The following is a 25,473-nucleotide window of genomic DNA, read 5'->3' as shown; positions in this document are numbered from 1 at the left end:
TTTATAACAGTGGAAATGAATCTTCTCAGGCTATCGAAATGTAGCATTACTGCCCAATGATCACATCCTGCAACTGTTCGTAGGATATAATACATCAACAGTGCATAAATCCTGAGATTATATTCGGTGTCACTTCATAAATCCAGATTCAGCAGAGTAAAACAACATAGTCTAGTTGTCCGTTACACTTTCATAGGGTATGACAGAGGCATGTAAATTACACTACCTGACATAGTCAATGAAGCCAGGATTTAAATATCCCCGGCTTCATTAAAATAAAAATGGCCACCGTGTTGTGCCGGCTCAGATGATTGTCGGCACAGCACGCGAGTCAAGACGTGGATTGGTAGACAAGGGAAGCCTTTGTCTACCACTCCCTTATGCCTCGTGAAACGAGGTTTACAGGAGTGGTCGACAAAGGCTTCCCTTGTCGACCAATCCGCGTCTTGACTCACACGCTGTGACGACGATCACCTTAGTCAGCACAGCGCGGCGGCCATTTTTATTTTAATGAAGCCGGGGATATTTAAATCCTGGCTTTATTGACTATGTTGGGTAGTCTAATTTACATGCCTCTCGCGACAGAGGCATGTAGTCTAGACATACCCATAGTGAACAGTTGTGTTCCTTTTACACACACACAAAGCCCTTTAGCAAAACCAAAATAACTATAGATATACTGATATCAATTCATACAAGAGCTTACACCAAGAAAGGAACATTGTCAAAACATAAGAAAAAAATCCTGAAAATCTTCACTCCTCAGCCTTAGGGTTAATTAGTGGAGCTAGACACACAATACTGTGCACTCTACATGTTTCTTATGATATTACTTCATCATAAGTACCTAACAAAGCAACCACTTCAATCATTCAAATTACCTTTCACAATTTGTTATGTAAAATGTCCATATAGCACAATATACATCTACTCATAAAAACAAATAATTATATATTTATCTTTATAACATAATATCATTGTACTTGCATACAGTGCATAGTTCTCTGCATCCTTGTGAATATAGAATCCACTGTGATTTTGTCAGAAACAGATAAGCCTGCAGATGACTCTCTCAGAATGATGCAAAGAGCAATACAAATATCACTCATGTCTCCAAGGGTACGTCTAGACTACATGCCTCTGGTGACAGAAACATGTAGTCTAGACGTACCCCAAGTGCTCATGGTTTATACTGTAAGGAAGTTTCTACATTTTAAAATTGGGAAAAGCGGTTTTACCGTTACTTAATCTTTCAGGGCTGTTATCTTTTCCCACTTTCCTCTTGGAATTCACTCCAGGGCTCCTTCAAATCTAAACATCCCAGTCCCCCTTTTTCATACACTCTTCCATTCCTCACCTCAATAACCAAGGAACAAGAAAAAGACCATGGTACCTGACCCAGTATCTCTCACCACGTTGATTCACATTAGCATGATTGTGGACATATAAATTTAGAGGTCAATAATATTTTATGTTAGCTACAGGAAACAATTCATATCCCGTTAGCTCAGTGGTCACCAACCAATAGATCGGGATCTACTAGTAGATTTTGGAGCCTCTGACAGGTGATCCTGACTGGTTTAGCCAGGAAGCTATCAAGTGCTGGCACTTGTGGCCCCTCCACCCACTGTCATGCTGCTTCTGCCTTCAAGTTGCTCCTTTGGGAGCCTCCTGCTTGCTGTGCAGGGTGTGGGAGGGAGAAGAGGGGAGCACTGATGGCAACGTGTCTCCCGTAACCCCACTCCTGCACCCTATTTCAACACAGGAAGAGGGGGACAGAGGGAGCTTGGCAACGCAAATCTCTGTCACTCTCAAACACTGTGTGTGTGTGTCTGTCATTCTCACAAACACACACTGTCCTTCACACTCATCTCCCAACCCAACACATATGTGGGGGGGAGGGGGTTGTTACTTCTTTTGCTGCTTGCAAAACATGTTATTTTTTGTTTTTGACTGGTCTGTGCATTTCATCATTTTCATTTCTCTCTCATGCTTAAATTTAATACTTTGAACAGTGAGTTCTAAAATGCCTAACTTGTCATGGCTGGAGTAATTATCCCTATGGTAATTATCAGGGCTCGCCAAGCGGCGGCAAGCCTTGCTCGCCAGCCCCATGCTACCATGCTCTGCACATACACCGACCACGCTGCGCAGGTGCGCCAGGCTAAAATCTACTCGTCACGGGCAAGTAGATTACGTTAATTGTTGAGCCCTGGCAATTATGGTAATTGCTGCTCTTGGAAGTGGCTGACCTGTCCCTGTAACCCCTGAGAAAAGCAGTGTAGGGGGTCTCTACAAGCTGTCCTTGCCTGCAGACACCACTCCTGCAGCTTCCATTGACCAGTAATGGGGAACCGTGGCCAGTAGAAGCTGTGGGCTCAGTGCCTGTGGATGAGAGGCAGCACATGGCACCATACAGCCATTGCTGTACATGCCAGCGGCTTTCAGGAGTGGTGCAGGGCTAGGGCAGGAGTAAGCCTGCCTTAACCCCACTGCTCCACCATCCAGAAGCCGTCTCAGTTAAACAGTGCCCAGTCCAAACCGGGTTCTTGAACCCCTGCCCCAGCCCTGAACCACCTCCTGCACCCAACCTCCTGCCCCAAACATGAGTCCCGCTGCACCCAAACTCCTTCCCAGAGTTTGCACCCTGACACATCTCCTGGACCCCAAACCCCACCCTGGGCTAAGCCTGGAGCCCCTCCCACACACCGAACCCATTGGCCCAAGAACAGAGCCTGCACCCCATCACCTATGGCAGTGTGCTGAAAGTGAGTGAGGATGGAGGACGAATAGGGATGAAGTGAACAGGGTGAGGTCTTGATAAGGGGTGGGCCAGAGGCGGGGCCTCAAAGAAGGGATGGGAAGTAAGTGGAACAAGGGTATTTGAGGTAGATCTTACAATGCACGTAAATTAAAAAGGTGATCTTGTGGTTAAAAAGGTTGGAGACCACTGCCTTAGCTTATCATTGCAAACCTGAGAAACGTGTATGCATGCATGTATATTTTTAACTTTCAGTACAAATCTTAGATCCAGCATCTGCTTTGTATGTTAACCACTCTCCTGCTGCATCCACTGCCAAGTCAACAAGGAAATGGCAAAATAATTAATTCAGTGTCTATTCATTGCCCTGCCCCCGGGAGGTTATACAAGCACAATACAGGATTCTTCTTGAATGACCAAAAATGCTGGCTTTCTAAAATATTTGACCATTTACTCATAAGTCTCACACTGATTCTACTTGCTGAAAGGATATACATCCTAGAGTACTCCAGGAGATATCGTACATATTTCAGACTGCAGAGTATGAAACCTTGACTCTGTTGAATTCAGTGGGAATTTTGCCATGGTCTTTAGTGGAGCCAGGATTTCACCCAAAGAATACAAGCTTAAAATGGTGAAGTGCAAAGACTTGGATCAAATTAGAAGAATTTGGACTGCTCATTTTAGTGTTCCAATCCTACATCCTATCCACCATAGGACACTCTATACAAGTAGACGTAAATTGCACCATTTGGTTTTGTGCAACTGGCTTTACTGTTGGTAATCCTAAAGAAACTCATGTAATCCCAAAGAAAACAAGATGGTGAAGTTTAATTTACAAATGAACAAATTAGATGAACAAATAATACTGCTATAAAACTCTCATGAAAACAGCAAGAAAAAACAGTATATTATTAGTTAGCCCAGGTGGCTTGTTCCAGGAATCTTTGGTCTCTATTGAAAAGAAAAAACAAAACAACAAAACTTTCATCTTTTTTAGTTTGCTTTTGAATATTTTGGACTCCATCTGCTTTGTATCTTACTCACATACAAAGCAACCCTATTTAATATATTTAAAAGGTCCTGTCACATCTGACACTGTTGTTATTTAAAAAGCTTCCAAAGATATTTTTTGAAGTTTTGTGCAGCTAACTTAAAAGACTCTGCCAGCAACATCCTAATGAGCTTCATTCATGTAATCCTAGCAAAGGAAAGAAAGATGAAGTATAATTTCAGGAGTGTCAAGTATTACTTCCAACTACACATATGCAGCTGCAGTGGCTTTGGCAAAATGAAAGAAAAAAAATATGCATGACCAAAATAATTCCAAGTGACACTCTGTGGCAAATCCAAGTTAAAATGGCTTGTTGGTATGCTGGGAAAGAGAAAGCTACTGAAGAATGACCGACTAAAGAATGCTGTTTGGCAGTATAGTCAGCTTGCTGCACTGACAAGAAGTTTTGTGATGTGTGTCAACTTTATTTTGTAAATTATTTCAAGAGGAAGCAGGAGGAAAAGCTGAAGTTGCATTTTGCCCAGTATGTTAGAGAGCCTCCACAGATAGGAACTGACTAAAACATGGGGGACTGTTAATCTTTTTTAAACACTCTTGTTTAGATCGTACTTGCCCTAATTCTGCTCATCCCTCTTGAAAAGTCGGGTGCACAGCCTCAGATGTGTTAAATAGGCACAATCCCATTGTCTGTAAGTGGAATTCCACTGATTTAGGCAGAGAATTGTGAATCTATGTTACTTTCTCAATAACAACACTTCATCAGCAAACCTCTGTTGTTTTGAATGCTTGTTATTTCTCTGTAGCCTTAAAAAAAATACTTCTTCCTGACAAGTCACTTCATGACATCTTGTTCCATATTGTTCCTGTTCCAGTGGGCATGATGGTATAGCTACACTCTCCATAGGGTATCTAATATGGTCTTTCAGTGCATCTAATATGGTCTTTGTACATAAATACTGAATAGGAGTGTAAGAGTTACAATACTTTTGTATTTGGTACTGACACAACTGCTAATGGAATACCGCCTCCATACCGCTAGTGTTCACAATTAAAGAAGGATGTTGAAAAATTGGAGATGGCTCAAAGAAGAGTTAAGAGAATGATTGTTTTTAAATATTGGAAAACCTGCCTTCAAATTATAGACTCAAGGAGCTCTGATTATTTAGAATATCAGAAAAAAGTCTAAGGATTGACTTTATTATCAATTTTGTTCCTTACGTAGAGGAACTTACAGACTGTAATTGAGAGCTCTTCAATCTTGTGCTTTCACTAATTTCACTTCCTCTGTTCCACCATACAGGAGTTCAGTATCTTCATATTCTAAATAGAGCATTCCAAAGAGTATAGGACAAAGGCTGCTATCATGCTCTGTCTGTGGTTTTGTCTTCTGCAGTCTCCTCTTCCGTGCCACCTCTACCCAAATATCAGTGGAGGAAACTTTTGTGGTGAAAGTTCATAGCCAAGAGATGCATAGACACACAGAATGGCCTGCTCTACTTTACAGGGTTAATGCCATTTCATATCTGATCTTTCCTTTTTCCTTTTATCTGAGCTCCACTCACACAGGTATATGTTTCTCCTGGGTCTCCAATGCCCTGCTGGGACTATGCTAGATAAGAGAGGTATTTTATTACATACTTTAATTTCAGCAACTTTTCACTTGATACATTATCATTTATTGCAACTACTTCTACACCACTCAGATACTTTGCCACCCAGATTTCTGTGTAATAGTTCAATATTACAGGAGATAAATCTCCCTCCCTCTCTCTCTCTCTCTCTCTTTCTCTCCAAATCCAGAAAACAAAAGATATTTTAAAAAGATGTCATGTTATCTTTTGTGGAAAGAAAGAGAAGTTATTTAGGGAATCCCATAAAAATGTCCAGCAGGGGAAAAGAATTGAGATAGTTAAAAAAATACTGAGAATATCCTAGAAAAATGAATCTATGTAGCTTGAAACAAAGTCCCATGAAGTTTGGTTTGCTTCCTCTGTCCTTTGTCGAGGCTAGATATCCTACACTTTTGATTTAATTGTTTGGAACATAGCAGCATGATAAAAGTTTTTTTATGGAAATTTCTTACAGCAACACAATCAATCATATTTCCAACTCATGCACAGTCTTGAGCCCCTGAGCCTCAAAGACTTTTTTCTGTGGAGCTTACTTGTTAAATTAGCACTGATCAAAGGCTAAAACATTTATCATGCTTATTAGTGAATAAACCTAGCAGCAGGTATCCCAAGTGAGGAAGCAAATCCTCATTTCCTGCAAGAATGAATTGGAAATTATCCAAAGTGCTTGCAAACATTTTTCAGGAGTGACGAATTGTCAAAAAGAAAGCAGCTGCGAGATGCGGCAGCTCTAGGGTTAGGGGATAAAAAAATAGAAGAGCATTTTTCGAAGGTGTCTTCAAACTTCCCCATGGGGATATTTCTACAGTTTGATTTACTGTAATTGCCTCTGAAATCCTGTATCAGCTGACCTAAGAACCAAGTTACAAAGTAACTGTATAAACTATTGTGGTTGTTAGCATTCAGATAAATGGAAAATTCTTCACACTTGCTCCTCAAATGCCTATCTTTTTTCATTTGTAAGAATGCATGTTGACAAGTTGAAGGAGTCTCTTTAATGCTGAAGATACATAAATCTGCCCTCCCTAACTGAACAGAATGGGTGTCTGAGAATCAGTGGCCATAATTGGACCTCTGAAGCCTTTATTCAGAAAGTATTTAATAGGCAAATTCAGGGCCTACTCCTGCTGCCATTGACCTTAGTGGCAGCAGGAGAAGAAGCAGGTACTTGAAATTTGACAAAGTATACACAGCTATGATTCTTTAACCTTCATTAAGATAGGAGGAATGGTCAAGGACTACATCATACCCAGGCCTGACACAAGTACAGTTGGGAGAGGAGAAAGGTGTAAGTGTCTCATAGTCTCTGACCTTTGCTTCCCACCTCCAGCAAGTGAGGTCAAGGCACAACTGTAGTTGCCTTGACTGGCAGAGCACACAGACTGGCCACTTCTTATTGTGTCTGAGTATCCAGGTCACCCCAAAGACCCAAGGAAGTAGCCCAATACGCCTTTCGCTAGCCATAGGTAGAGTAGGTTTATATTTCCCTCTATTTTTTCCATCCATGTGCAGAATCTAAATTCACAACACCAGCAGAAATAAAACTTAGCTGTTGGCACACTGCTAATTAGCTGGGCAGCATTTGACTCTCTCCTGAGTGGCCACTCTAGTGTGTGGCTTACAGGTAACAATGATTAGATAGGAGAGGTATGTCTACACTTGCCCCCTAGTTCGAACTAGGGAGGCAAATGAAGCATAGAGAAGTTGCCAATGAAGCGTGGGATTTAAATATCCCGTGCTTGATTAGCATATTTGTGGCCAGTCGTCATTGAAAAAAGCCGGTAGCCCAAATTAACTCGTGCAATGAGGAGTAACAGTTAATTTGAGGGAAGGGTTTTGGATCAGACTACCGTGTCCACACACAGCGAGTTAATTCAGACTACCTGCTTTTTAAAATGGTGACTGACTGCAAATATGCTAATCAAGTGCAGGATATTTAAATCCCGTGCTTCATTGGCAACTTCAGCATGCTTCATTTGCCTCCCTAGTTTGAACTAGAGGGTAAGTGTAGACATACCCGTGGAGACTAAGGGGGGATATGATAGAGGTCTATAAAATCATGAGTGGGGTGGAGAAAGTGAATATGGAAAAGTTATTTACTTGTTCCCATAATATAAGAACTAGGGGCCACCAAATGAAATTAATGGCCAGCAGGTTTAAAACAAATAAAAAGAAGTTCTTCTTCACACAGCGCATAGTCAATCTGTGGAACTCCTTGCCTGAGGAGGTTGTGAAGGCTAGGACTATAACAGGGTTTAAAAGATAACTAGATAAATTCATGGAGGTTAAGTCCATTAATGGCTGTTAGCCAGTATGGGTAAGGAATGGTGTCCGCAGCCTCTGTTTGTCAGAGGGTGGAAGCAGATGGCAGGAGAGAGATCACTTGATTATTACCTGTTCGGTTCACTCCCTCTGGGACACCTGGCATTGGCCACTGTCGGCAGACAGGATACTGGGCTGGATGGACCTTTGGTCTGATGCAGTATGGCCATTCTTATGTTCTTATGTTCACACACTGCACCATCGTTTTGGATGTTGCACTCTTCCCCTGTACTCCCTGGAGCTCACATGTGGCAGTTTGGTCCTGTTCTGTTCTTTTCTCAGGGCTGTGTCTTAGTGACACTATTCAATCCTAAACATGTCAGTGTTTTCTCCCTGCCCTCAGATCTGCCTACAGATTTTAGTACTATCATTTCCAGTCCTCCACACAAGCGCAGCTTCAGATGCTACCCAGGAGGATGCATAGTCCTAGATAGGTACAGTAGTGAGTTATATAAAAATAAGTATCAGTACTCTCTGTTATTTCATAAGCAATAGTTGTGCAAGTACATTTTGCTGTCTGAATATGAGAATCACATCATTTCTGAGGATAACTCACCCACAAGCCAGCCAACCCCCGAATCTCATTATCTAAAAATTATTTTTTAAAAAAATCACCATTTAGAAAATGGAAAAAGCAACCTTGTGTTGCTAAGTATACAAAAGTATCATTGAAGTTTTAGATGTAGTGAAAGGTTCCATGAGGCTTTTCTCGACAATTAAGTATGTTTGCATTTACTTTAATAGAGAGATTCATATTTTGTAATATGCTATTGTAACCGATATGTTTTACAGTTGGGAGACAGATCGTTGTTTGCCAAAGATAGGCCAATGCAACGTGATCTTAAACCTCCCTTAATAGTGGATTACTTTAATAAATTGTTCTATTTTCTTTTCACTTGGGTTTCTTCTTTGAAAGATAATGCAACAGTTCTTCTAGCAGCGCTGCGTGCACCAGCTCAGTCATGCCAGATGCATGGGACTCTCACACTCCCCATTTGGAAGTTGCCCTTGAAACATTTTCATCTTAGAACTGATGGATCTGAAAACTCCCTGAAAATGTCCTTGTTGGCTGATATCCCAGGTGGCAGGAACTCCTTCCATTTGAACATTTATTTTTGTGCTAAATCAAATTTCCTGAACTTGGTTACAGAGTAATTGCTATTCTTTCATTTTAGGTGTTACAAATCCGTAGGCATTCAATTATGCATATTCCCATGAATCACAGAAGCACCATATCTGTTTGAGACTCATCTTTGCTCCCATTGGTTTCTCTTAAGAACCAGCTCCTCCCATTAAATCACCTTACTTCTTCAGAGGAGTTGGGTGTGAGACATTGATGATGTAGGATTTTTTTTTTTTTTGCATATCATTGCAAATAATTCTGACCAATAGAAATGTTTGTAAATAGCATGGATGCCCTCCTATGTCATAGGCAGAAGTGTAATCTAAGAACCAATCCCTGGACCACTGCACCATGGTAGAGAATTTTAGCTACTGTGGTGACAAAGGATTATGTAAGTAAACAGGCAGATAGATGTAGCAGAAGAAACGTTTCATTAGAACAAGGCAAAAGCATCTGGCTAATAAAACAATTCCTGGCTGCTCCTTTCCCTCCTCCCCAAGTTTTGCAGTTTTATTCAATTCTGAGATTCAAAATAAAACTCAAAGAATGCAAAGCTGTAAAGAACAACAAAATCAACAAACAGGATAAACCTCCTGAGAAAACAAAACTACCGAGTGTCACACTGTTCACAGTAACACCCTAAACATTTCAGAAGTCAAAAGATGATTGTAGTAGCCTCAAATGGACCTAATCTTATGTTAGATTTTAGAAATGTCTGTCTGAGAATCCATTTGTTCAAGGCATCCTAAATAGGAAGAGCTTGAACCACCAAATTTGATATACAGCTTCTTCTCACTATAACGAAACAAGGTAGGAGTTTGGTTGTGCCAGGACAAGGGGCTGTGCCTGGAATCTGATTATTTCTCATAACACAGAAAGGGAAGGGTCTGATAGGAGGGGCAGTTATGCTCTGTAATGACTACAAGGGGTGAGTGAGTGAGGAGAGCAGTTACACACTGCAGAGTGACCACAAGGGAGTGGCAGTACCAGTGAGAGAATGACCTGGGGCCTGGGGCTCTCCATATTGCAGGCCTATGGCCTGATTAGTTTCCCCCTACCCCAAAGCCTCATGCCAAACCCCTCCTCACTGGCCCTTGGCCCCAGCACCAGATGGGAAGGGGGCTCAGGACAGAGGGCAGGGAGGTTGGGGGGCCCACTGTGGTGGCAAGGGTGGCATTGCTCTAGCCAGAGGTCCCCTTGGGGGTTCTGGTGGCAACTCCTCCCGAGGGAGCTTGAGGCAGCTCCTTCCAGGGGGAAGGGGAAGCCAGGCAATGTGCTGCCTGGCTGATGGCTCCTCCCAAGGAACATGGCCAGCAGGGCAGCACACCCTGGGCTCCCAAGAGGAACTGTTGCCAGGGCAGTGCTGCCCTCGCCACCAAGTATGGCTCTGGTAAGCCCTCACCAACCTCCCAGCCCCTTGCTCTGAGCCCCACATGCACCTCCTAACCCCCTGCCCTGATTTCTGCATCCTCCACACACACACACACACACACCCTGCTAGTAACAACTAATACAGCAATTCTGAGACAATTCTGTGAGCATGCCAGGAGATAGTATCATGATTCTAGGGGACAATATAGTAGGATCCCATATTCAAGGACAAGGGAGTTTGTCACAGAATCCACCCACTAAGTTGCTTCTCGAGACCAGATAGGTCCTCAAGCCCCTTGGCACTTACAAGGATAATAAACAGATTTTTCAGAGGAACTGACTATTCAAAGCTGTGACTTCTAGCATTTCTGAAACTTTTTTTCAGTATTATAAGTAGATTTAGCGGTCTAATATTAAAGCATCCAAATCTGAATTTTTGGCCTAAATTTGTAGCCCTTAGAGATGCAGGGAATGCCCTTCCAAAAGAGAACTGAATGAAAACCCGTCTATGTGCCTACTCTTTGAAGGGGCGGGGGGGGGGGGGGGGAGGGAGGAGGGAAATGACTGCAGCTCCCCAACCCTATCTTCTCTAATACAGTTGTGTGCTTCAATACAAAATTCAGGAGCACATTGAATATTTCAGGCTCATAATACAAATAATTAATATACAACAAATAACATAGGGAATATTTATTGATATATAATTATTTCGTAATCTAGAGGAATATAGCCTAGACATATCTACTGTTAAGTAGGTGTACAACTGGCTTGAAAACCAGAGAGAGTAGTTATCAATGGCTCGTTATCAAACCAGAAGGGCATATTAAGTGGAATCTCACAGGGATCTGTCCTGGTTCTGGTTCCATTCAATATCTTCATAAATGGTTTGGATAATAACATAGGCCTGGTCTATGTTGGATAAGGCAAAATGTGTAGCTAGATTCTTCTTACCTTAAGCTGAACTGCCATAGCATCTCCACTGTGAGAAGCTTACTCCTTGCAGAATGAGGAGTACAGGACACCAGTGGGAGCTGCCCTCAGCGTTCAATCTGGGGGGGTTTACCCTAGACCTGCTAAATCGAACACTAGAAGATTGACCTCCAGAGGATCAATCTTCTCCATAGTGTAAACACACCCCTAGAGAGCACACTTATAAGGTTGATACCTGTGACTCTGTGCCTGGGATGGATCACACTGAGAATGCCACACACAGAGCAGACTGCAAGAAAAAGGACAGGCAGTTATCCAAAACTGGTGGCTCATTCTTGAATTACATTTACAAGCCAGTAATACAAAAAGCCTCTTCAGTAGCAGACTTGTTAACCAGAAGCCAAATACCACCCCCCTCCCTTAAGCATTGCAGCCCTTAGCTTCCATCCAGATAAACAGATCTAATATAGTAAGAGATTACTGAACATCCAATTCGCCATATGTGAGATTCTTACTAATCCCAAAGGAGCAGACACTTACTCCCCCGATCAATATGTATCTCAGATCTTACACAGATATCACACTGTTAGCCAGTCCTTAGCAAACTAATGAAAAATTTATTAATGACAGAAAGAGAGTTAAAATGGTCAATAGATGGTATACATACAAATGATTGTGAAGTCCTTATATCAGTGATGGAATAGACTGCTGTCTTGAAAAAGTCCCTCTGGTAACTTCCAAAAGATTGGAAGGTTTTCAGTCCATCGTTCAAAATTCTCCTTTTAATTGTAAATCTACAATCCAGAGAATTTGGAGCAGGAAAGAGGCAAAATAGAGATGTCTCAGGTTACGTATCTTTTATATCCTCTTCCTTGTACATGGAAATTTACTGCCCCAAACAAAGCCCACAGCTCCTGTCTATGGAAAACTACCAAGGTATGCTGGAATAGACAGTAGACAATGTATAAGATTATTCCATATTCCTACATGCTTTGCTGAATCCAGGGGGCTCATTGCTGTGTGAGGCATCCAAAGGTAAGACCTTCTGGGAAAGGAGAGATTGTTCAATGGCTTGTTGTGAGATTGGAGTATCCTCACATGGATTCACATTCAGGCTGGCTAGCTATCTAGGGCAAGTAGCCCAGAAATACAATGCATGTGAAAGGTACCAGTACATAGCCAATACTCATAACTTTCGATACAAAGATGACATGTATGTGGTGATAATTGTATTTAGCAATTCATAACATTTCTATTGGTACCTTACATAACATACTTTGGGCAAGTTTTATGATAATTGTGTAATCCCAGTAAAAATTGTCATATAAATGGTCACTTTTCTTATATGCAGCAACACAATATCAAACTGGAAGAAACCAACTAACTAGAGAAATGGTGGTAAGTATCAGAGAGGTAGCTGTCTTAGTTATAAGGTACCACAGGAGTCCTTGTCGCTTTTGCAGATCCACTAACAGATGAATAGGAGCATAAGCTTTCGTGGGCAAAGACCCACTTCATTAGATGCGTGTAGTGGAAAATCCAGAGGCAGGTATAAATATTCAGGCTAGAGATAACGAGGTTAATTCAGTCAGGGAGTGTGAGGCCCACTTCTAGTAGCTGGTGTGGAGGTGTAAACACCAAGAGAGGAGAAACTGCTTTTGTACTTGGCTAGCCATTCACAGTCTGTGTTTAATCCTAAACTGATGGATTGGCAGATGAACTGTAGTTTAGCAGTTTCTCTTTGAAGTGTGGTCTTGAAGTTTTTTTTGTTGCAGGATGGCTAGCTTTAAATCTGCTACTGTGTGTCCAGGGAGATTGAAGTGTTCTCCTAAAGCAGGCGTCTCCAACTTTTTTAAGCACAAGATCACTTTTTGAATTTAAGTGCATTCAAGATCTACCTCAAATCCAAATACGTTTGCCCCGCCTCTTTTGTGCTCCTTCTCAGAGACCCCGCCCCTGCTTACTTCATCCTCCATCTCTCCCCTTCCTCCCACACTTTCACCAGGCAGGGGCAGAGGGTTGAGGTGCAGGCTCTGGTCTTGGATTAAGGGATTTGGAGTGAGAGAGGGGCTCTGGGCTGAGCTTGGGGCAGGCAGTTCTAGTGAAGGCTCTGGGAGTGTGTTTGGATGCAGGGGTGCTTGGGGCTAGGATAGGGTTCTGGAGTGCAGGAGGGGGTTCATGACTGGGGCAGGGTTTCAGGATGCAGGCTCCTACTGGGCACTGCTTACCTCAGGTGGCTCCTGGATGGTGGTACAGTGGGGCTAGGCAGGCTCACCCCTGCCCTGGGCCTGGACTGCTCCCAAAAGCAGCCAGCAAACTCCATCCCAAATCATGTTGTGCCCCCTCTCTGCTCTGTGGAGATAGGATACAGGGTGGGAGAGGGGGCACCTTAACATCAGCAGCCTCCTCTCCCTCTCCTGCCCTGCACAGCAAGCAGGAGACTCCTAGTTGTGGGGAGAGGCAGCTCCAAAGCAAAGGGCAGGACTGCACAGCAGTAGGGGGAAGGGCAGCTGAAGTGCCCATACTTGACAGCCTCGTGGCCAAACCAGTCAAGATCACCTGTCAGAGGCTCCAAGGTTTACCAGTAGATCCCAATCTACTGGTTGGTGACCACTGTCCTACAGGTTTTTGTATATTGCCATTCTTAATATCTGATTTGTGTCCATTTATTCTTTTACATAGGGACTGTCCAGTTTGGTCGATGTATATAGAAGAGGAGCATTGCTGGCACATGATGGCATATATATATATATTGGTAAATGTGCAGGTGAATGAACCAGTGATGGTGTGGCTGATCTGGTTAGGTCCTGTGATGGTGTCACTGGTGTAGATATGAGGGCAGAGTTGGCACCGAGGTTTGTTGGTATATAGTTGCTGGTGAGAATTTGCTTCAGGTTGGCGGCCTGCCTCCCAAGGCCTGTGAAAGTGAGGAATCACTGATGATGTGTTGGAGAGGCTTTAGCTGAAAACTGTACGTGATGGCCAGTGGTGTTCTGTTGGTTTCTTTTTTGGGCTTGTCTTGTAGTAGGAGGCTTCTGGGTACACATCTGGCTCTGTTAATCTGTTTCCTTACTTCCTCAAGTGGGTATCAGTTTCAAGAATGCTTGGTGAAGATCTTGTAGGTGTTTGTCTCTGTCTGAGGGGCTGGAGCAGATGCGGTTGTACCTTAGTCTTGGCTGTAGACAATGGATTGTGTGGTGTGTCCGGGATGAAAGCTGGAGGCATGAAGGCAGGCATAGCAGTTGGTAGGTTTTCGGTATAGGGTGGTGTTTATGTGACCGTTACTTATTTGCACCATGGTGTCCAGGAAGTGGAACTCTTGTGTAGACTGGTCCAGGCTGAGATTGATGGTGGGGTGGAAGCTGTTGAAATTGTGGTGGAATTCTTCCAGAGTCTCCTTCCCATAGGTCAAGATAATGAAGATGTCATCAATATAGCATAGGTAGAGAAGGGATGTTAGTGGACGAGAGCTGAGGAAGCATTGTTCCAGGTCAGCCATAAAAATGTTGGCATATTGTGGAGCCATGCGGGTGCCCATAGCAGTGCCACTGGTTTGGAGGTATATATTGTCACCGAATCTGAAATAGTTGTGTGTGAGGATAAAGTCACAGAGCTCAGCCACCAGTTGTTCTGTGGCATCATCAGGGATACTGTTCCTGACATCTTGTATTCCATCTATGTGTGGGATGTTTGTGTAGAGAGCCTCTACATCCATAGTGGCTAGGATGGTGTTTTCTGGAAGATCACCAATGCATTGTCATTTTCTCAGGAAATCAGTGATGTCACGGAGATAGCTGGGAGTGCTAGTGGCGTAGGGTCTGAGTAGAAAGTCCACATATCCAGACAGTCCTTCAGTGAGAGTGCCAATGCCCAAGATGATGGCGCATCCAGGATTTCCAGGTTTGTGGATCTTTGGTAGTAGATAGAATAACGCTGGTCAGGGCATTAAGGGTGTGTTGATTTGTTCCTGTGCTTGTGTAGGGAGTCTCCTGAGCAGATGGTGCAGTTTCTTAGTGTACTCCTCTGTGAGATCTGAGGAAAGTGGCCTGTAGAATTTAGTATTGGAGTGTAGTCTGGAAGCCTCCTTTTGGTAGTCAGACCTAGAAAAATGGTTTGGATGAAATTCAGTAAGCACATCTGCAAAGTCCTACACTTAGAAAGGAACAATCAATGGCACAAATACAAAATAGGGAATGACTGCCTAGGAAGGAGTTCTGCAGAAAAGGATCTGGGGGCTATAGTGGGCTAAATATGGGCCACCAATGTAATACTATTTCCAAAAAGCAAACGTAAGTCTAGATGCATTAACAAGAGCATTGAAAGCAAGACACAAGCAGTTTCACCTGATCAGTTATTGAAATACATTAACTTTCCACCCACTATTCAGAACAGAGTAGACAAATAGTAGATATATTTGGTACTGTCTCATCACAGGGATTGGAGTAGAAGACTTCTTAAGGGCCCTTATATTTATATCACTTTTCATTTCTTTCAGTAAGGCCCTCCATTTTTAACTCACGTGAAACGTCATCCAATGCAACACCACCACAATGCAATAGAAGTCAAGGGACCCCCAGCATGCATGGATCTGGCCCCTGAGGCTCAGGGCTCCCCCAACCAGCACTGGGGAGCCCATGCTGGGTTTCCAGCCCCCACTACCACCTCCCTGCAGGACTGGAGCTTGCCAAATGTACTAGCCCGGGCACCCTGAGGCTCTGGTGTGCGAGGGGAATGTGAAGAGTACTTTTCTCTTTCTTAGAGGGCCACATCAGCGAGGGTTTGTTTGGTTAGTTTTTTGCTTCTCACTTGGGTATGACCCTGATTGATTTTTCTGTGGGTGAGCAGCTCCCACCCCAAAAAGGGTCCCCACCCCTAAAGTATGAATGCAAGTCTTTGTAGGTTCTAGGTATTACATGGCCCGGCTTGCCATTACCTATCAGAACAAGTTATTTGGAACGACTGTTTGTTCCTGAATGCAGTTTGAACTTGAACAAAGGTTGAATTTCTAGCCTTCAGCGATATACGTCAAATATTTCACACATTGTTCTTAACTTTGCAAAATACACGTGTGAGGTTTCCTTTTTTTGAGTGTTTAGATAAAAGTCAAAAATAAAAATGCATATTGGAAGCATATTGGAGTTATGGTCTGCTGCACAAATAAATAAAGATGTGCACATATGCATTTTGACTTTTTTTTTTAAAGCAACTTGACAGTGAGCTCTATTCAATTGTGAAATAGCCTCCCAAGGGAAGTGGTGGAAGAACATGCCATCTCTTGGGACATTTGCAACTAGATGACACAAAGTAGTGGTGAATATAGTGTAGGGAATAATCTTGCACTGATGTATGCTGGAGTAATAGGTTTATACCTATTTCTAACCTTTATGATTTCTATGAGAAATGAGTTTTATTTATTTAACCTCAGCTTTGCCTTCACAGCTCCTACATACTATTGCTCATATTTAGCCCAGAGAGAATTTTAATGATCAAATTATATCTCCTGAAAACAGGAAAATGGATCTACTAAGGATTACTGTACTGCAAACAATAAGTACATTGTAAACATTGCTTTTCATGCTGTTGTATAAGCATGAAAGGACTGGTCATACAGTCTATTTACTTGGTAATGCCATGAGTCATCCATCTAATGTTCCTTAACCTCTCGCCCACCCCCCTTCAACTCCCCCCCCCCCTCCCACACACACACCTGACATCCAACTAATTTCCTTCCCTTAACTGTTTTATGTTGACAAGGAAGCACAAGGTGATTTTATTCAGGCTATTTGCTGCATATGGATTACTCTTATGACATCTGAGAAACACTGCATGAAAACTCAATTGAAAATGACCAAACAATCAGCAGGAAATGTGTTTGTTGTCACATCAGATCAAAGAAGGCAGAACTAAAAAGGAGAAGATTTTCTTTTTGTAAAATACAACGCTGTCTTTCATGTATTTTACTTACCTTATCATAGCGGTTGAAAATTCCCAAATTTTACTAGGCAATTTTTTCCAAGTTTGTTTGCAGGGCCAAATTTTGTCATTTCTTGTCTGAAACCAGGTTTCTGAAATTCTGCAAATGTTATGTTTTAGACCTCTGTTCCCTTCTGTGCTCAACAGAGCAGATAAATGATTCTTGTAACCCTAAAGGATCCTTGTCTTTTGGGATGTACCACAAAAACTGTTTCAAACCACTTTTATTGCCTCTCTTATCCTGCTTGAGGTCCTCAATTTCCTTGTGAGCTACTAAGATGGTCTGTAACATCATACAATTTCCCGGGACTTCTGTTCCCTCTCTGTGTATCTGTGGCAAAGAAGGGTGCAATCCACAGGAGTGAGCAGCTGTGTTACCTCTATTCTGTAATTTGGGGTGCCTTTGCAAGGCTACCTCCAATTGTGCTGCTGTCAAACAGGCATCAGCATGACAGTCACTCCAAGATGCTTGTGAAGCCACAAGGGTCTCACCAACCTTGTTAAGGACTCCAGAGTGACCTGAACACACACACAATCCCAGATTTTCCCTCAGAAAAGCATGTCCTGCACTATCCTGCCCTTTCCAGATTGTTCAGAAATATTAAATGTGTTATTCCTTTAAGGAAATAACATATACCAGTTTATCATGGTACATAAAGTTGCTTAGCACTTCTAGTATAGACTAGTCCCATGTTAGTAGATCTTCTCCAATGCAGCCAAGTCACTTCAGTGTACCTGGTGGAGACTCTCTATGCCAACAGGAGAACTATTCCACCTCAGAGAGGCAGAAGCTATGTCAGCAGGAGACTGTTTCCCACCAACATAACCCAGGGGTAGACAGTGCTTAGGTCACAATAACTTGCATTGCTTGGAGATGATGTAAGTGATTATGTAAGTTATATCAACATAAGCAGTAGTATCAACCTGCCCACAAACACACTGGGTTACATGAAACAATTAAGCCATCTTATTAGCGCAAAGAGAGAGTGATGTTCTAAGAATAATCTTAGTAACAGTCAGAAATGGGGAAGGATGTAACTTCCAATGCACTAGTTTGACTCCCGCCTCCCCCACACTTACTGCTGGGAAGCGGAGCGATGTGGCTGGACCACTTTCACATTCACTGCTGGGAAGCGGAGCGAAACAGCCAGACTGCCCCCTGGAAATTGCTCCACTTCCCTCACTGCTGATGGTGAGTGTGTGTATGGAGGGGATGGACTCTCACTGCTAGCATCAAGCCCAACTAGTTCCCCGGGGCACTGCATTGTTTGGGGGGACAGGAGCAGAGGAAGGGCAGCGAAAAGACAAGTCCTGGGACCTAAGGAGAGGGTGTCACATGGCCAGTGGCCCCCCTGTATCTCCCTTTACCCATCACCCCTGCTTTCAACTGAATTCAGTGAGAATTAGAGTAGCTTCACATAGATATTACTTTTTTGTTTGTTCTTGGTGTGTCTATTCTAAAATAAGTCATTTGACACACATAGCATAAATGCTTTGCTGACTATTACTGAAGAAAAAAATAATTCCTTTCCAGCTTTGGGTAGCAGGGCCATGCAATTCATAGACTGGAAAGGTATTCTGGAAATTCCCCCTCCACAATAGCCTATTTTAGACTAATACCCCACAGAAACAGAGGTAACAGCATTTCTTCCACTTTATTCAGGATAGCAGCTAATTACAGCAGTTTGACTTTGCTGCTTTACAAAGTCACATTGTGCCCTTAAAGGGGCACAGGCTGGCTACGGTGCCCATGCCAGGTGCAAGCCTGACAGCACCCAGCCAGCAGACCCTGTACCTGGCACGGCATGAGCCAGCCACCCGCTGCCACCCAGCCCTCTGCCTCTTCCCTGGACAAGGCTGGTGGCTCCCAGGAGCCTGCCCGGGGCGGCAAGAGGCAGGCGCCCGCCTGGTCTAGTGCTAAGATCATGGACCTCATCCAGGTTTGGGGGAATTCCGAACCTGCAATTCCGAAGTGTCTCATTAGCATCCCTTTTCCGGAAAGGGATGCCAATGTAGACACAGCCAGAGAGAGAAGGTACCTTTATTTAAAAAGTCCACCTCTTACCAGCGAAAGAATGATCCTGACTTTCTGCCAAACCAGGTTGAATGACAACTTCCTGTGGTCACTGTAGTCTTAGGCTACGTCTACACTGTGCTATTTTAGCAGAAGAGGAAATGCCAATAAAGCGCTTCGATCCTTTTTGAAGAAGAGGTTTTTGCACAAAAAAATGCAGTGTAGAGGGAGCCATTCTGCCCTGTAAACTTCATTTTTTGAGGAATAAGGGTTCTTGCGCAAAAGGGATTTTTCGCACAAAATGGCCCCATCTACATTAAATTTTTTTGGCCAAAAACCTCTTCCGCAAAAAGGATCAGAAGAGACTATGCAAATGAGAGCATGAGAAATGCTAATGAGCACTTCATTTGCATTTTCTTTTCCACAAAAATTATGTAGTGTAGACAGAGCGCTGATGAAAAAATGGTGACCACTTCTCCCATCTCTTGCTATTTGTTCCTCTGGATGGGGGCAACCTTATATTTCTGTTACTATTAGGTCCAACGTGAGAATACAGAGAAACTGTTGCACTTCCCCTCTGCTGCTCTGGGACTCAGTTTGCTGTGGTTTCCTGCACTCGTAGTAGCAGGTTAACTAAAAGCAAGCATATGCAACGGCCTGTAAAACAAGCAAACAAAAATCCAGGTGTTTCTCATTTAGGACACAAAGTATTTGAAGAGTTATTGTGACATTGATTGCAATAAATATATGGACAAATAACCCATAATCTACTGCAAATTTTGGATGGGTTATAATATAGGTAAGAGACGTGCAAGATATGCAAATTGACATGAAGAGTGGGATGTGATTTGTCTTTATTCACTGAGGATAATTGTAAATTAGGAGATTTGATTCAGCTGATTCATAAAACTTGGTGTTATTTCACTATACCAGGTTAGAAGAACTACCAACATAACATGCTGAAACTTAATGGAATACTTTTGGGATGTTGCAGAGGACATATTTCAGGTGTGTGGACATAAAAGAAGTTGGAGGAAGATTCTCAGACCCGGGTATAACTATCTAAAAAGGCACACAGAATCATGCCTTAAGTATGTTACTGTTTCCACAGTGAAAGTGATGTCCAGCATAAGAGAATGACACACAGTATAATATTTCTTTTTGTTTGAAGTGCTTTACGTTTCCTGTCACTGGTTCTAACCCAACTCCTATCCAAGTCAGTAAAAGTCATGCCATTGAATTCCAGGGGAAATTGATCAGGCATATTACCTTTGCTCTAATTGTTTCAGAAACCATGATTTGTACACTATTCTCCTTTTTCAAACTCTATGGCTCAGTGAGGCACAGCCATGTAGAACACTTGGAAAAATATGTTATGGAGTTTCTGCTGCCAAGCCCTACAACAAGTTAATTGGGACCAGGTGCAATTTGTTAGGCTACAGTTTCCCTTTTTACAATGAATGTATTAAATGTTCTTGTTAAATCTTCTTTTTTTCCTTACTGTGAACTAATTCTGATGTAGACTTTCTTACCAAAGTGAATTCACCACAATTACAGCTGAAGAGGAGGAGGATTTGATTTAGTTATAGATAATAATTATGTATGGGGAAAATCAACATAAGGGGGAAGCTACATTTGAAATAGCTGAGACTTGTTTTGTGCAAAGTTTACGCCAATGCTAAAGGGACTCTTTTGAACATTGCTAAGTAAAACAGAATTACAGCTGAAGAACAGCTAGAGGCAAAGAATTAATGAAAAAACCACCCTGTTGTGAGACCCAGCAAATTAGAAGCTATAAAAGGGGTATTATATTTAGAAGTGTTAAAGCAGTTTTGAGTTTGCAGGATTCAGTAGGGGAAGTGAACTGAGATGCTTCTATTATTGTCTGTCATAATAGGCAGACCTTGAAAAAGTCCAAGAAAGAAGGAAAACAGTGTGGAAGTATGAGCAAGTATTTAACTGAAAATAATAATATTGATTCGTCAGTGGTGCTGAGTTCTAGTCTAAGGCGAAGCACTTGCTTTAAAAAAATAAGGAGAAAATTGATGAGAGGGGTAATATTCTCTCATGAGAATTCTGTTTAAACAGGAACTTCGAAAAAAAGTAAATGCGGTAATATCTTTATTCTTTAGTATCATTGACAGGGTTACAAACCAGACTACCTAGACACTTTTAAAAGTGATCAAAACGAATAAAGCTTAATGGTTGGTCGAATTGATTCTCTTTTTGGATTATCACCTATATTTTGTTTTTTATTTTCAGCAGGCAAGAGACATTCACATAACTTCTCCTTGTGGCAAGAGACACAGAAAAAAAGAGAAGAACGTGGCCCAGTTCCTCAGGGTTCACATTCAGCTGCCGCAGGGACAGCAAGTGGTTCTGTGGCATGCAACAGCCAACAAATTAATTGCCCATGGGAACTTAGAGGAGAGGAAAAAAATGAGAAAGAGCACATGAGGGAGCTTGACTGTACATATCTTCAGCTATCATCCTTGATAAGATCAGATTCATTAAATACAAATTGTTGGAGTAGGAAGGTTAGAAGACTAACAGTTGAACTTTCTATTTCTCCCCATAAAAATACTTAAGAATATGAGTTCTTGCATGACACACCAAAATTAGGAATGGAATTTCTGCAGAAATATTGCACATTGAATCTACATTTCTCCCCTTATTCCTCTGACATTTGCTATGGGAATTTCAGATACAAGAAAACAGAATTGGGATACTCTGATGCCCTAGTCATATCTGGGCACTAGCTAAAGTATATTGCAGTAGACATTTCTGACTCCCAGAATCAAAAGTTTAGAATCAAAATCAGATTTATTCAGTGTGCCGTAGATCCTCATAGACTTTAAGGTCAGAAGGGACCATTATGATCATCTAGTCTGACCCCCTGCACAGTGCAGGCCACAGAATCTCACCCAACCACCCCTGGAATAATCCTCTCACCTATATCTCAAATATTGAAGCCTTCAAATACTTTGAAGACCCCAAGATGCAGAGAATCCTCCAGCTGTGATCTATACCCCATGCTACATCCTATAGTGCTAGTATTTAACTGAATAAGGATCAAATTTTGCTAATCTTTGCCCATTAACTTCAATGTGACTCTCTGTGTGAATATGGTAAACAGGATTTAGCCCCAAACTTTTTATTTAAAGAGTTGCAGAATAACCATTAATTGGGAAAGACATTTAGGAATTATAAAGCTAATTAACCTAATATGCATACATGATGGATGCTGAGTAATACCCTGAGCTGGCAAAATTCCCCTGAAGCTAATACAGGTTGAATCTCTCTTGTCAAGCACCAGGAAGGCCTGACTGGTGCTGAATCAGAGAATTTGTCAGACCACAGAAAGTCAAAATTGCCTAGCAGCATTACCAACACTTCCACTGTTTACTGGGCTCTTAGAAGACATTTAGGGGTAAATTAGAGCTAAACAACAGCACAGAACTGGAAGCCAGGACTGGTGGCTGTAAACAAACTTTATTGGACCATGGGAAATTTGACCACACCAATCGTAAGTGGACATCCATATAACTAAAATCATGCTGGACCACAGATGTTGCCAGACGAGAGTGCGCTAGACTAGAGAGGTTCAACCTGCTGATTTACACCAGGAAAGATCTGGCAAGAACAACTATATTTACACTTACATGAACATATCTAACCATTGCATGATTTTGAGTTTTTGTATGAACACCTATTAACACACACAGAAATAATTTGGTATTTCTAAGTGTTTTTCAGTGCACAATGAAAGCCGAAAGCTTCAGAAAGTTATAGTTTTATTTATACTGCTTTGTTTGAGCAATTAAAGAGTAATAAATGGTCACAATTAATTTATTTTCATAAAAGATAAAATACGTTTATACAAAGTTCTTGGAAGGCAACTAGAACAGCTTGAACTTCTTTAAAAAAAGTTTATTCTGAAGTCAGACCCTAGAATATGCAGCAACATTAAAGAACCTTTGACAGGTTTACATCCTTTTAGAAAAATATTGCTGACAGCTAGATATCATAGAGTTGCTGCTTTCATATGCAAATCAGAGCTTGCGCCTGGTTCCCATCAATGATCCAGAAAATAAATTGAATACTATTTTAATTAAAATGTTTTAACAATAAAACTGAGAAAAACAACCCCAAAGTCCCTTTGATGTAAGAGAAGATAAAATATAATGCCAATTTTGCTAATGGATATGAAAGGAGAGATTTTTTTTTTTTTTCATTTCCAATAATTGAGTTTAATGTCAAATCACAGACTAGTACATTATCAGACAGGGCTTGAGGCTATATCACCCACTTGGATGTGATTTAAGCGGAGGTGTAAATCTCAGATTGGGTTGAATGGTCATGTTTTTCCGATAGTCACGGGCTGGAAGTCACAAACTTCACTTAGAAACAGATTTATCCAACCAGTGTAACAAGCAGACTTTGATAAATAAACTTTTCTTTTTAAGGGCAATAATTGTCAGCAACCTGAGTGCTCACACGAGGTAAGGGTTTGATCACTCAGCTAATTTATTTAATCAAGCAAAAGTCCCTGAGACAGAATTATTGAACTTTTAAAGACAGCAGCCTCAGAAAAAGTTAAATGCCAGATGTGTGAAACTTAACAGATCTGAAATGAAATTAGACTGCAGAAATACTACCAATTGTACAAGATGTGTGTACTAGTCTGACATATCCTAACTCTTATTAGAGTCCTGCATTCAAAAGCCATTTTTCAACAATCAAATTTTTAATAGGTATCTACACTCTAAGAATGAGGAGGAGAGACATAGCCTGGCACAAATTATTGCTTCACAGGCCTGTATCAAAGGGTTTGTGTAGGCATGGGCTGGTGTTGTATATAGCCCCTTCCATAGAAACTGGAAAAGGGACTTTAATACCCTTTATAAATTGAAACTATTCTCCCCCCCAACCAAATAGTCACTCCGCATTTTGATACTCCTAATGTTTTCTAATATTTCCCAGGTGATAACAAAAATTCTTAATTTATCTGGCAAAACGTGACTTTTGGATCCTTTTAGCACAAACAAAATAGCAAAAAGTCTCCTGCTCAATCTAGTAAATGTTTATGCATGTACATCAGACATGCAATATAGAGGGTGCAGAGACACATCACAGGCTATAAGGTACTGGATGTATCACCAACCTGAGTATCAGAATATTTTCCACAATAACCAGCTAAATGAAGAAAAGAAGTAACAAGGTGGCTGGAAAAAAATTAGAAGCAAATGCATAGAAGAATTATGCCATATATTGCAACAATAGCTCACACCAGTTCTTCCATTAGTATTTCCACTGACTTTGATGGAAGAGTGATCCCCAAGGTGAGAGAGGGTTGTACAATGTAGATTTTACTATATTTGTTTTCATTTTCATTTCATTCATATATTTCATTTCTAAAATAAATTTTAATTTCTTTTTAACATTAGAAACAATTTCTCTTCCTTTTGATGCAAGAACATTGCAAAGTCTGGTTCACAGCAATGATGAGAAGGGATGTTGTTTTAAAAAAGGAAATAAGGGTACTATGTCACTATTCCGAAATAACTTAGTCCGCATCTACACAGCAGGCAGTTATTTCGAAATAGTGTCAAAACACTGTCAAGGTAGAGGCCGTCTTACACCGACTCCTGTAACCCTCATTATATGAGGAATAAGAGAAGTCAGAGGAAGGGTGCTCTATTTCAAAATAAGTGCTTTGTACATGCTCCCTATTTTGAAATAAGCTACTTCAAAATAAGATACGCAATTGATGTAGCTCAATTTACGTAGCTTATTTCAAGTTAAGCCCTGCAATGTAGGTGCACCCTAAAATAGAACAGTTAAAAAGAGGGAAATGGTAGAAATCAAACTTGCCATCATTTCTCCCTATATAAAAGTTTTGTGTCTGACATTTTAGTCCCTTAAAATCTCAGTTAATGCAGTCTCCAAAAGCTCCTATTGCTGGAGGGCCTGCGCTGCTGTGATCTCTTTTCCAGGGGAACTTCCTGTTCCCCATAGTCTGCAAGATGGGTTTCCACCAACAGAACGCAGGAATAAATACATCCCAGTATCCTATCTGTGGGATATTAAAACACTTCAGGACAGATGTATGTGGTGCAATGTCACACCTTGGGCAAGCAAAAAAGCGAAGGTCAGAAGCAGAGATGGCAAGGTCACAGCTCAATGTATTAGCAGAGTTATTACACACTGAGTCTAGCATATTATTCAAAATTTAGAGCTTAATCAGTCACCTAGAGAACCAGACACTGAAGGAATGGAAGTTGAGCAATTAAAAACCTTTGTGTTGCCTTAGGCATGTTTCAGTTCACTATG

At 41.6% G+C, this 25,473-nt stretch overlaps 1 long non-coding RNA gene across 3 annotated transcripts; it reads left to right on the top strand.

The window, feature by feature from the left end:
• The first annotated feature begins 18,049 nt into the window (after window positions 1-18,049).
• Window positions 18,050-21,676, top strand: LOC112543834 (uncharacterized). Of its 3 annotated transcripts, none has more exons than XR_003087100.2 (3): window positions 18,050-18,318; window positions 20,074-20,148; window positions 21,406-21,676. It is a non-coding gene; the product is annotated as an uncharacterized LOC112543834 (long non-coding RNA). The 3 variants fall into 3 exon arrangements; XR_012905065.1 differs by having other exon boundaries at window positions 20,074-20,192; window positions 21,403-21,676; XR_012905064.1 differs by having other exon boundaries at window positions 20,074-20,231; window positions 21,403-21,676.
• The last annotated feature ends 3,797 nt before the right edge of the window (window positions 21,677-25,473 follow it).

The sequence above is a fragment of the Pelodiscus sinensis genome, chromosome 6 (assembly GCF_052426305.1).
Source record: "Pelodiscus sinensis isolate ZL-2025 chromosome 6, ASM5242630v1, whole genome shotgun sequence".
NCBI lineage: Eukaryota > Metazoa > Chordata > Testudines > Trionychidae > Pelodiscus > Pelodiscus sinensis.
This window is presented reverse-complemented; position numbering and strand designations above follow the sequence as displayed.